Below are 13591 nucleotides of genomic sequence, written 5' to 3'. Positions count from 1 at the left end.
AGTCGCTTCTGTTCAATTAAAGCAGTTCATGAGAAAACATGAACTAAAAAAAACAGACCAGGAGAAGCTCATCAATAATCAGTCAAATATCTGGAACACTTATTTATATAAAGTGTGTGATTCCACTGGGTTTGGTTGAGATTAGTCCGAATTGATTTAGCAGCAGATTCTCCCCAGTCCTGCTCTGTTTGCATTTTCACTTCATTTAAACTAACACAAAGTTTTGACTAAACAAGTATAATGTAATAATTTCCCACTGCATGTACTGGTGGCTGTTTGTTCCGGTTCCAACAGCAGGAACTGTCTTTGAAGAGCCTCTTTTACTGCTATTTTCGGGGCAGAACAAACGGCCTACTCTGGGGTAGGTACTTCTCTGGGCACAGAAAACTGCAGGGTGGAGGTCGACTTGGAGAAAACGATGACAAGAAGCACCAAATGTATTAGCGGTAGCATTCGTCTCCTCTTCCACTTGACTATCAACAACATAAAACTCATCATTTAGGTGGATGCAACAAACAGCAATGATGCAACTGCATCACAAAGCTGTTGCAAAATCATTTCATCATCAGTTCGATCTGATGGATCCTATTGCACAGTAGTGGAAGCATAAAGTCTAAAAGGGTCGGTTAGAGAGCAGCAGACCTCCAGGCTGAAAAGGAAACCAACACGGAAGTGGAAAAAAGAAGCTGCAGTTCCTCCAATGACCACTTGAGGCTGTTTCTAAAACCAATTAAACCCCCATAGACCCCCGTGTTAACGCTTCCGTAAAGGAGTTGTCATGTGTGCTACTGTGGGGTCTTTACCTTACAGTATAAAGCGCTTTGAGGCCAACTGTTGTGTTGATTTGCTGCTATTTAACAGTCCAACTTTCCTGCAGTGCAAAGGCACCCTCACAAAGATGGATCAGTGCCTTTCTACTCAACATGAGCACTCAAAGTGCTTCCTACTACACGTCTCATTCTCCCAATCGCACAACTCCATGCCTGAACACTTTTTCATCCATGCACACACCCCAATAGATGCACTGGGGACATCTCAGGGTTTGGTATCTTACCCGAGGATACTTCAACATGTGGACCGGGGTAGCCGGAGTAGCTTAACCACACGAGCCACAGCCGTCTCGATAACCGCGTGCAAATAAAACTTAAACCACTTTAAAAATACTCAGAACTCTTGTTTGTGTGAGAAACGTTGAGCTTTGCTGGTCGGTTTCCTTTCAGGTGTAGCAATTATTTTTCATTCTCATAAACTCACATGCTTGTTGAATATGTCGAAGCGCCTGGTCTGATTGTGTAATAATAACAGAAGTTTGCAGGTGGTGCTGCAGTATGTTGGGGCTGGATTCATGGTTGGACTCCTTCAGCCCACAGCAGCTCACACAGTTGCAGGGGTGTGGCGACACTCTGATTTACTACCTCTCGCCCTCTCTTTCTCTAACTTCACGCTTCAACCTACCTATTAAAGATTAATATAAGACCACGCCCCCTCAGACACCACCTAGAAGTGTGGCCGATAAGCCCCGCCCCTTTTATTCCCAGTGGGTCTCTCTCTCTCTCTCTCTTCCCCGCTCTCTTTGAATGTCTCGCTCTCTCTCTCCCTGCTTCCTGTGAACGTCTCTCGCTCTCTCTCTCTCAGAACAATGTGTCGTTCACAATAATGGGATTACAGCCATCTAGCCGGCTGCTCTCCCTCCCTCCCTCTCTCTCTCTCTCCTGTCATCCCCTCTCTCTTTCCATCTGTCTGTTGGTAGTCCTGCGTCCTCCCTCTCTCCCCCTCTCTCTCGCCCGGTGTTCAGGCTCTTTCAGTTCTTGTCGCCTCTTTAATTTTAATTTTCTGGAGGAATGAAAGAAAAACGGACTGTTTCCTGAAAGAAGTAAGTGCCCGTTTCTCTCCCCCTCTCTCACTCCGTCCTCGCTGTGCGCTCCTCTCGCTCGTAGAGGAGGCTTTGATTGACAGCTGACTCTCCTTAATTGCGCCGTTATTTAATTAGTGGAGCAGGAATCAGATCAGTGGCACAGAGCCGTGGACTCTGACCGTCGCTTTCTCTCGCTGTGCGCAGAAGTTTCCCGCAGCTGTGTTTCTTTTGCTCTGAAATGTGTCGCTGACTGTTGAATTCTGTTTTCACGCTGGTTTTATTCCGTGGTAGTGCAGTCACGGCTTCAGTAAAGTGTTCAGAGTGATGAACTTCAGACATGTCAAACAAGAAAGAAAAGAAGCTACAAACGTGAAGCATCTCCCTGTAAACATCTTTTTGTGTCTTCCTCCTGCTGCTGGCAGTTTATTCAGCGCTGTGCGCATAAAGGTGCAGCCGCTGTGTCAAGCTCTGTGACAAAGCTGCCGCTGTTTGAGGGCTTTATTCAATTAAGATGTGGAAGAATTTCCCACGAAAACCCTCCCCTCCACTTAAAAATGTGCCAACCCGAGGATGCACGAGTCCATGTAATGCTGAAATCTGTGTGCTTCTTTGCAGCAGAGACTCATGGTCATGGTCTGTGTCTGAAGTCTCATTTGGGACAAAAATGTTTGACGTGAAACAGATAAAAACTCACCGACAGTGAAATAAAATAGAAACAGTAGATCCTGCAGTTTGAAATGAAAAGTGTCCCCCGTGTGCAGTGATCGGTAACTTAACCCTTCATTATTGTGTCTGAGTTGTGTTGTTTCCTTTGAAAGCTGCTTGACAATGTACACTGTAGAAGAAGTGCGGCGGGTCTCCATCTATCCATCCATTCACCCATCTGTTAGCTCTGCCTGCTTTATCCTTTGGAGAGAGGCAGGGGGGCTGCAGCCTTTTGCAGCTGACATTAAGCGAGAGGTGGGGTTCACCCTGGACAGGTCACCGGTCGATCACAGGGCAAAAATGCAGCATTGCTGCAAAAGTACAACACTGTGCAGTAAAACCCTGGAAATCTTTATTCAGAACAAAATATTTTACAGTAAATTACAAGTAAAACATCAAATTCAGGATGAAGCAGCATTTCAAAGCAAGCAGAACCATCCCAGTCAAAAATGGACCCGCCCCAACCTGTTAGTACAAGTGTCACAGGATTTAAACGCAGTCAGTTTTACCTGAAAATGCATAGAAACTGGACGTCTATGAACAGTCAGCTCAGTCTGATTCACACAGCGTCAAACACTGCTGTTGTTTCAAAGCCCCTGCCACTTCTCAAAGCAGTTTAGATTGAGTGAAACAGGCCCGTCACTCACAGCTCATCACATGTGGACACTTCTAAAGCATCACGTTAAACGCTCTTGGTGGCTGTCATCGTTTAACCTACATGACAAATGCTGCGAAGGGTTATATTTTAGCCCAAGCATTGAAAGCTGCAGCAACTTTTAAGTTTTAGTTCTGACGGCTGCGTTTGGGCTGCCGGTCATAACATATATATTTTTTAAATAGTGAGGGCAGAAAAACCAAAAAGCAACCAACACCCGTGGCATCTTGCGAGCATCGTCCCTCTCAGTGAGGAGTGTCTAAATGTAAGCCAGCGGTGCTTTCCAAAGCCTCAGAAAGTTTGTGTCTGATTCTCAGCAGTGAGTAAAAGTGAAACACATTTGTGGGTAAAAACAAGATCAAAACAAAAACATGCAAGCTATCCACTCCTGACAGGCAGAATTATGTCACACTCGCCCCTCTATGTGTGAACACCGCACAGTACAGGACGCACGGGGACGTGAACGCTGCTCCAAACCTGCTGAACAACAGCAAAGCTTCTCGTACCGTCTTATGAAGCGCTTTAATTAAACTGAACCAGCTCGTGACGTGGACCTGCAGGGCCCCGAGAGAGACACACAGAGCCGGACAATAAAACCTCGAGTTAATAACTGAATAAAACTGTCTGTTTCTCAAAGGATCCTTTAACATCTTTACAAATGAAGGTCAGTTAACCAGCTTTATGGGCTCATTAGACAATAACAGCCCCGCCCTGTGTGGCAAAAACAGCAGAAGCAATGAATCAAAGAATAATTAACCATATTGTCTGATCGGTCTTGTCACGTTCTTTGCTTGGGTGTGATTTTTGAGGCGAAAGGTTGCAGAGTTTGGCAGAATAATTAATTAAAGCTAATTAAGTTTTGATGATGTCGCCTGATTTGGGTGTTTAAAAAACTCATTTTTATCTTTTTATCTCATGAATAAAGTTTAATGAATTCTGATCAGTGAATGTACAATCCTTCTTTTCATGTGTGTGTGTGTTATGCTGTGTGAAACCCTCCTGTGTTTATATATTTCATTATTATTGATGCGTCAGTAATAAAGTAGCTGGAGGGGCAGATTTTAATAGCTCTACAGTGAAATCACATTTAAACTGCAGTTTAGTTTAATAAATCTTTATATTTTATTATCTCATTGTAGTTATTGTTTGTAAACTATTAGGTTGCACAGCAATAACTGAGAGCAGTGTGATGGGATAAATATTAAACGCGCTCTTTGAATGAAGTGCAGCGTTTTAATGCCCTTAATGAGTTTTCATGGTGGCTGAATGCGTCACAGCTGGAGATTCAGACTGGAAGCAGCAACAATTAATTGATTAAATGGGAAAATAATCTGCAGATTGTTTGCAGATGTTGAAGCGAACTCGCCGGAGTTCGGTTTTCTCTGCCGTCTGCAACACGCATGCACGACTGTCTGCAGCGTTTGCCTCGTCTGTCAGTTCAGACAGAGGCTGAACCATCAGGACATTTCAGTGAGTCACTGAGGAAACTTTGAGCTCCGCCAGGAAACACAGTCGAGTGCTCTGAAGGTGTGATGCTGCCGTTGCAGAAAAATTTCCTGCAGCATCAGAAATGTGTCATATCTGAAGTATTTGGGCTTCCTGTGTTAACAGAGTGACATTTCTCGGTATGTAACATGCTCTGTGGTTTGATCATCTCACTCCAATGTTCTAAGCACCTGTCACGAACCTGACCGCTTTGTGTCCACGTAAACGCGCCTGAAGTATCCAACCATTTCCAAGAATATAAAGTCTCACTAGTGAATCAGGTCATAGAGGAGGAAACATCCCAAGTTTCAGGAGACTTGGGTTCAAATCTGGTTTGGGACAGTTTTTTTTAAAGCTCGGTCTTCATCCGTGTCCTCTTGATCAGGTTAGGAAAACATCAGGCAGCCCTTTAAAAGGTTAAAAGCTTTTGAAAGCTTGAAAGCTGTTTGAAAGCTTTATTTCTGAGAATATGTCACGGGGCTAGGTTTGGATTAGAGCGGTGGTGTTTAAACTGGGAAGTGAAGACGCTGCAAGTTGTGTGCAAACAATTAGGTTAATAACACGAAGTGAAGATAAAGTGAATTTGATGTTTTTGGTGAGAGGGGGTCATAGCTCCTGCAAAAATAAAGGTGACGTGTATTTATATAAAGCTCTACTTGGATTTTTGTATGACTGATTAAGTGGAAAAACAAACAAAGCATGAGGTGTGATACAAGGACTATTTTCAGCATGACAGAGGAAACCACAGGGTTAGCGATTAATTCTGTCCCATCTAAAGGTGGTGAAACTGAAGCACTTGTTACATGCACTCACATTGCTGCACAAACAACATGCAGAGCTGCCGTTTCTCAGTAAATCATCCAGGTTTGCAAAAAGAATTTAACTTGAGCCATTTTCACACATTAACCTTGTGGAGATCCCTCTTCTCACACGTAGCACGCAGTGGGACGCAGCCCACCTCTAATGCATGTTCATAGTATAAAAATGCTGGGAGCTGCTGGGATGGAGTGTGCAGGTCGTGTTGCACTCATTTACCTGTGTTATTCTCACACTGGTGCATTCAGGTGTGATGGGGAATGTGTGCTAGAGAATTGGCAGGTTGAGGACAATTTAACTTCTGCACTGACAGACTGTATGTGGTTCAGGTGATGGAGCAGCCTGGATGGAGGCAGACACCAGCCTTTAATAGGGAGTGCACTGGAATTAGTTCCACTGTTTGCACATCTGTGGCTTTGAACAACGCACGGTCTTTGTGCCAGCGAGCTGGCAGGTTACGTTTATGTTCTTTGTCCAGAGTAGTTTCGAGCTGAAGCACATGTTTGAACGACTGAATGCTGAGTTTGGATTTCTCTGCTCTCGACATACAGTTTAACGGATGTCGTCTCTGTAAATAACAAATTTGTTGGCTGCTGTCAGGTGACACAGCCAGCTGTTGCTTGGACGAGGGCACATTCTAGGATGAATCTTTGACTAGCGGTGGCATGACAACCGAAAGGTCGTGTTAGTTATGCACGTATGAAAATATTATAAATATTTGTTCTTTTTGTACACTTTAGACTTAGTTTACAGACTCTCATTACCTCCGTGCACCTGTTCTATGAGTTTAATTATCTTGCCACAGATAGTATAGTAATATAATCTGAATTTGACTGACAGCTTTATTGCTTTTTTTTTTTATAGCTGCAATAATGCCAAAACCATGATAATCATGAAGGGAAATCCTGATTCTGTTAGTGTCATTTTAAGCCAACAGAAACAGCCTGTTTCTGCCATGTTTTCTGATTCCCTTTTGCACTGTTTCAGCTGCGATTGGAGTCATTTTAATGACCTCGACCGCGTGGGTTCTTCGGTGGTTCTGTGGTGAATTTTCTCCACCTGCTGCTCGCCCGACCGGCCATCAGCCGCAGTGCATGGAAACGAGCATTCAGTCAGAATTTTCTTTTGAACGTTTTCTAGAAGTTCAGCTGATCTTTGGTGGAAGGCTAACCATCTGATGTGTCGGCCTGAATGTGTCGACGTGCGTCTCTGTGGGCGACCGCATCCAGTTTACATGTTAATGACTTGAATCGGTTCTCTGTAAGGGGACAGATCAACCAATCAGATCGGTGCTGTGGTCCACATGATGCTGCAGTACGGGCCTTTTGTTCTGTGGTTACCTGTTTGTGCCGAAGTCTGGCACCTGACATCTTTGCATTCCTGCTCTGAGACTCTGAGAGATGCAGATGTGTGCAGCACAGACGGTGACGGAGACACTTTACTGTTTCATCGCTGACAGTCTCTGATCATTTTCTTCTGTTATGAATGAACCAAAGAGAAAAACAGCCCGAAGCAGCTGGATTCTGGCCGATGGTCGGCGCATTCGCCTGTGCTCTGGCAGCAAAGACCCAGTTTTTGATGAAACTCAGTGTTTGAAGCACATCTACCGATTACTTAAAGCAGAACTTTGAGTCTGTGGCTGCTGATACAAATTTCATTTTAAAGTGTTTGAGTCTCATTGAAAACAATTCAGTCTTTTCTCATGAACTTCTCTAACCTGAGTTCTGCTCACAAATGAAGCCAGTGCTTAAAAAGAGCTGCAGTTCCTCCAATGACCACTTGAGGCTGGCTCCAAAACTAAGTCCCTCCCCATAGACTCTAATGTTAAACTGCACAGCAGAAATAAACATTTACAGCCTGATACAAAAATGGTTTTAGGCTTTTAGGCTTTGGATGCAACTGTTTTATAACCCAGAGAGTTTAGATTGCATTAATGCCTAAAGTTTCATAATTACAGACTGAACTCAACCAATCCACTGTGTTTGTAATATGAAGGCCTTTTGGAGCATTTTTAATTCAATTATCTGAAGAATATTCCATTGAGTGCGGTGAATTATGAATATCATTAAAAAGTCTGTGCAAAAGTTCTGCACGTTCAGGACTAATTAACTGTGTGATGACCTCACACAGACAATGGAAGCACCTCAGTTATGAAGTGCATTAGCCAAAAAACAACACAAGCATAATCACCACCTGAATTTCCACCGATCTGCTATCTGCTCTGCTTTGTGTGAGGAAGTAAAATGTTTTAAATTCCTGTTCCAGATATCTGCTGGTGGGGAAACTTCTGTGAAAGCAGACCTACCACTTATTCTGCACAGGGAGAAACCAAATTACATAAAAGCCACCTGAGGGAGAACTCTAGCGTAGCTAACTAAAGCTACTCAGATAAAGGTGATCTAAACTAGTTTGTAAAAAAAAAAGATCAGTCTTTGCAGTGCAGAGTGTGTTTTACTCTCGGCTTTCGTTGCTCGCACACGAACAAAGGACTTGTTGGTGACTTTTGTGGCGATGCTTTTTTTAGGTTGAGATGCAGGAGATGTATGGCATTGTTGCTGTGTGAATGCTGGGTAACGCCCGCTCTTTTCCCCCGTGGACTCCGGTGAAGTTAAAGTCTGTGGTGGCGGCTGACTGATGAATGATTGCATGCCTTTACAGTGGTCAGGATGAAAGGAGAAGGGAGTGAGGCAACAGAGGAGCACCGGTAAAATGAGTTAACACAACATTCCTCTCTTTCCGTGCTCCTTATTCAATAGTTAACTTCAACAAAAATGCTAAAAAAGTAATCTAAATACCTGAGGGATGATTGCGATTGTAGCTGAAAGCTCAGCAAGATGCAGTGAAATGTAGTTCAACTACGGGTTTAATTACATTTCTCTGACTACTCCCCAACAGTACAGCTACCACAGTCGGGGGTTATATAAGAGCAACTGAAACGATGATATATTAAAAATAAAGCTGCCATTGGAGCAGACAGAAGAGGGGGAACAGTGTGACATAAAAAAGCAATAAAAATGGATCTAATGAGCAGTTCAGACAAGACTAGGTCTAATGTAATGGTTATGGAGATGTTAAAGGAGAGAATGTGACTATAAAAACCATAAAAGCGGTGAACTTGCAGCCATTAATGTGTTTTATCTTCATTTTATTTTCATATTCCTTCTTTTATATATATATATATATATTGCACGAGTGACTTCAACACTGGAGTCACTCATGCATTCAGAAATTCAATTAGGTTGTTAGAGGAAATCTGTGCTCCACGAGGCTCGTTGGCTTCAGTCGTCCTCCGGTGCGGGAGGAGATGATGGAGGTCCAGTTGTCTCCTCTCGTCCTGATCTTCTTGTTTCTGTGGGGAATCAAACAGATTGCTAAATAAAGGAATCTCCTCCCTTTGCTTTTTCCCCCATGTTTATTAGAGTTCAGATCCCCCCCCCTCCTCTTTCTCCTCCTCCTCTCTGTTATTACAGTATTTTTGTCATTTACTGCCCCCCTCTGCCTCCCACACCCCTTCAAAGCCTTGTTTTAATCTTGTAAAAAATTCTTCTCTCATAAACACATAATGAAGCTGGTTCACGCCTGTTAGCTACAGAGGGAGGGGCGGCAGGCAGCAGAGACAGCAGCTGTAAAACACAGTCAGGGTTTCGGTTTTAATATAACTGCACCTCCTCCTCTTTCTCCTCTACACGTCTCCACCCTGATGCAGGAAAATGTAGCCCTCATTTTTTCTCCCCTGTTTGCGCCTCGGTAGTTTGAATCTGCTGATGCGTCACTTTCATGCTCGCACTGGATTATCGGTGTCAGCGGCGACGCTCTGAGGTCGACTTCCTGTTTCATTCCCGTTTTAACCATTTCTCCGTCCAGCTGTTGTCTTCTTCTGCTCGTCTTTGTGTTTGTTGTCATGACAACTGAATCTGGACCAACGTGCGATTTAATAGAGGGTCTCAGTGCCGCAGCTGAGGAGTTATTATTACCGGCAGCAGTTATGGGGGCTGAATAGATGACTTGTTGAGATGATGCCCCGGGTCCAGGTGAGGCTCTGGGGTGAATTCAGGTCCAGGGTTCAGAATAAGACACTTTCACCAGATTTAAACATGACTTTGTTTCCCTCTTCTTTGTCAACCCCAAACACTAAATCACTGTATCTCAGAAAGACCCCCGATCCTCAGCTGGGCTCGTATTGTGAGAAGGGTAGGACTACCTTAAACAATTATCATTTAATCCATTGATACTGGACATATTTGTTTTCAGCATTCTGGTCTAAAGGCAAACACCTGGTCCTCAGCTGGGATTGGGTCCAGGAGGGAGTCTAATAGCCTGGGGGGCAGAATTAGATCTGATGGAGGGGCTGGTCCCGGTGGACCCCAACCAGCAGAGCGGTGGACAGTCCAACAAAACAGCCTCGGGGGCTGAGAAACAGAAGAGCCCAAAACTGCAGTTCCTCTAACGGCCACTTGAGACTTCAAACTGATTAGATCCCCACAGACTCCTGTGTTAAATGGGCAAATTTACAGCAGAGAACACATGTTTACGGTCTGGCACAAAAATGGTTCAGGCCTCTTTGGCTAAGCTTGCCTTTCAAAGGAACTGAGGGAGATTGTTTTATTAAAATTTTTTATTAAGGCTTAAAGAAAGGGGAGTGGCCACTTTGAGTGACAGGAAGCTGTAGCTGACTTTACCTTAGCGCCATTGGTTCACTGAATGTTTGCGCTGAACGGGGGGAAGATGGCGACTGTTGGAGCATTTCCAGTACAACTATCTGACAAATAATATGGTTTGATGTGTGGTTAATTGTACTAATAATTCAAAAACGAAGAAAAGGTTTAAGTTTTGGTGTCTGTGTGATGTGTCCATACATCCATAAACATGAATCAACTGGGAGACTGGAGCTAGAGTTTCATTATGGACTCATTTTAAGAATCATTTTCATTTTTTGTTAAATTTAGGTACAAAAACAACTTTAACCTTTAATGCTAAGCATTATTAAGATCATGATTGTGGTTGAAATGCCCCCTTTTACAATGTTAAATACATGTTAATAGATTTCCTTTTTTAGGTTTCCAGGGTGCTGAGTACCTTCTTTTGGCTTTAGGGGTCACCACAGAGGATCATCTGCCTCACCTTATCCCAAACCTGTCACACCAACCTCTGCATGTCCTTGTTCGCTACGTCCATGAACAATCTCTGTAGTTCTCTTTTCCTCCTGCCTGGCAGCTCCATCTTCAGCACTCTTTGTCCCATATATCCTCTATCCCTCCTCTGCACATGTCCAAACCATCTCTTACCTCTCTACCACCTCATTTAGAAGTGGTGATACCAGTGCACATTATACATTTTACAAGTACTCACATGGCTGCTAGGGGTTGCTTCTAACACCCAAATGCTAATATTAGGGCTTAAAACAGGACTTCACTCTCTAGAGAGTGACACTGTGTAGAGTTTAAAGGCTGGTCTTATGTTGTGGAGGATTACGATTGCATAAAAAGGCACTCCTCGGAGAACGATTATTTGTTTACATCATTTGTGCTCATCGTTTCTGTTCTGAAGGCTGCATCCTGTCAGGGGTGCCGACAGGGACTGGAAGTGTTACTCTGGCTCACTGAGGTGTGTTAACAGCCTCTCAGTGTAGCTGTGATGGACCCGCGAGCCGAGGAGGTGTAGGTAAATCCTGTCATGTGATCTCCTGCTGATCAGAACCACTTACATAGTCTGCTAATTGGAGAGGAGGCTGGAGAGATAATGTATTCACACACATACCCACGCACACAGACACGGATGCAGAAACACACACAGAAACACACATACTTGCACTTAGAGTGATGAAATTAGCATCAATATCATTAACGCCCATCACCTCCCTGCACTTGTTCACACATTTACCCTCAAACACACACACACATCTGTGTGTGTGTGTGTTATAGTTTGAGTATCAAAGTCTTGTAGTTATTAATATTTAATGTTTGCAGTGATCAGTATTCAGTTTGTGGAGGAGAACAGGCTGCTGCTGCTGTGGCTGCAGAGGACTGCACTCAAATACAGTAGAAACAATTACAGTAGAGTACAATAGAGTACAGTACAGTGCAGCAGAGCACAGTGTGAGATGAAAACTGTGAAATGAACAAATTTAAAGATTTTATGCTGCGGTGGAAAACCAAGAAGAGACCCCCAAACATCAGTGCAGAAAGGGAGCAGTAGAAACTATGTGATGTGTGTTTGAGGCCGAGTGGATTTATTCTGTCGGTCCAGAAGAAGAAACTCCTCTGCTGATCTTTCTGAGCTTTGGGCGGAGCAATCCCTTTTACTTTTGTCCTGCTGTCAGTGCAGCGGCGACCTTTCACCTTCAGTTAACATTTTGCTGCATGGCCACTTTTTTGAAATATTTATGTTCAGCAGGAAAAAATGCAAGTATCTGATTACAAAAATCTATTGACAGCACAAGCACAGTTGTTGCTTTTACTCAGCACAGATGACTTCTGAGGCCTCAACGTTTGGCGCTCACTGTGAAACCCAATAAGTTGACAGAAAATTTAAGAGGGCAACTGAGGTCCAGTGCTACACCTTTGAATAACTGTTATGTCCCCACAGTTAGGGTTAGGTTGGAGTAGTAGGAGCCTAACCTTGACCTTTAACCCTACAACTAAACCAGTTTATCCACCAAGTTATTTGTAACCTGGTGGATGTGATGAATAAAGAAATATATATATATTTTAGAACAGAAGTCTGTGGATTTGTTTTATCTTTCAGTTACTCTGAGTTAGTTTAGGTTCATCCGCAATGCACAAACACAACCAGAAAAAGCTGTTGACACGATACAGATTTCAGTGGCTCATAGTCAAGCAGAGTTAAGACTGCTTCCAGAGACAGTGGCCAACTGCAGCCACAAGATGGCAAAAATTTAAAGGTATAATGCAAACAAGCCAGAAGCTTTAAGACTGTGTTAGATGCAAGTAGAGAAATTGCTTTACTTTGGTTTTAATTGATGTCTGTTTTTCGAACTTGGTAGTGCTAAATTAGAAACTAGTAATCCTCGCCTTGCTTGCCCTGAAGGAACACAACTGTTAGGTTTTAACCCTAAAATAAAGAGTTCTTGATGTGTTGCTTAGAACTATTTGCTTTATTCCCTGCAATATGGGAGAACAATAAAAAAACTCATATATTGACAACAAAGCCGTAGGGTTGGGGGTCATCACAGACCATGACTTAGATCTCATTTTTGCCTTATTAGTTCTTAAAATATTTATGGTGAGTGATGTTTCACTTTTGACGAGCGGCAATAAAATAGCTTTACTTCAAAAGCTTCCCTTCTACAATAAGAAGGCCATCCCTCAGTGCACTTCTATCAGTGCTGACACGGCGATGAAACCAGCAACCTAATGTATTCATGGTGTCAGAGTTTTCAGAGTGTTTCTACCATGAAGGTAAAACAAACAACCTGTATGACAGCATGCAGTATTTTAGCTAACGTCTGTAATTTGCTCCTGCAGACCTGCAGCTTTGCCTACATGCTCAGTCTGGATCTTACAGCAGTAATGGACAAGCACAGAGAAAAACAGATCCACACAATAGAAATAAGCAGTAAAGTCATTATATTGACTCAGTAGGTGTCTGAGTCAATCTACTAAATATTTAAATGTAATCAAACATAAACAGTTTAACTTGCACAGAAAGAAAGAAAACTGTAACAGGTATATCAAAATCTTTAAATTACTAGAATTTTAAAATAAATGTATGTTCAGGCCACTTAGTATCTTACTGCTTTATTTACTTTGAGCATTTCCATTCACAGTGTGCTCACATACTGTGGCGGGAGTGCACTGAATGACAATAAAGTACCCGTGTACCTAAAAGCCTGAATCAAATATTTGGTGTCAATATTTGCCTTTTAAACACCTCGTGTTCAGTGCTGGCCTTCACTGACACCTATCTAAAAGCTTCTGGTTTGAAAGCACAATGAAAAGCAGTCATAACCTGCAACCCAGTCTGCACAGGTTCTTACGGGTTCCAAAAGCACTCAGAACAGAGATATTTACAGACTGCTGGACTGTTGCCTTTATGAATAAGATGTGATGTGCAGC

The 13591-nt window shown here is 43.1% G+C and overlaps 1 protein-coding gene across 4 annotated transcripts in view; it reads left to right on the top strand.

Annotated features, from left to right (window-relative positions):
* Positions 1–13591, top strand: part of plxnb3 (plexin B3) — a 92188-nt gene that overhangs the window by 38007 nt on the left and 40590 nt on the right. Inside the window, exon 1 of one of the 4 annotated variants that reach the window (XM_080899486.1) lies at positions 1647–1873. The exons of the other annotated variants lie outside the window; for them this stretch is intronic. The gene's annotated coding sequence lies outside the window, so the exon portion shown is untranslated. Of the gene's footprint in view, positions 1–1646; positions 1874–13591 lie in introns of those variants that run through there. 4 annotated transcript variants of the gene reach the window in all.

This window comes from Rhamphochromis sp. 'chilingali', assembly GCF_963969265.1.
Source record: "Rhamphochromis sp. 'chilingali' genome assembly, chromosome: 12".
In the NCBI taxonomy this organism is placed as follows: Eukaryota; Metazoa; Chordata; class Actinopteri; order Cichliformes; family Cichlidae; genus Rhamphochromis; species Rhamphochromis sp. 'chilingali'.
Note: the sequence above shows the minus strand (reverse complement) of the source record. Positions and strands in the feature narration are given on the sequence as shown.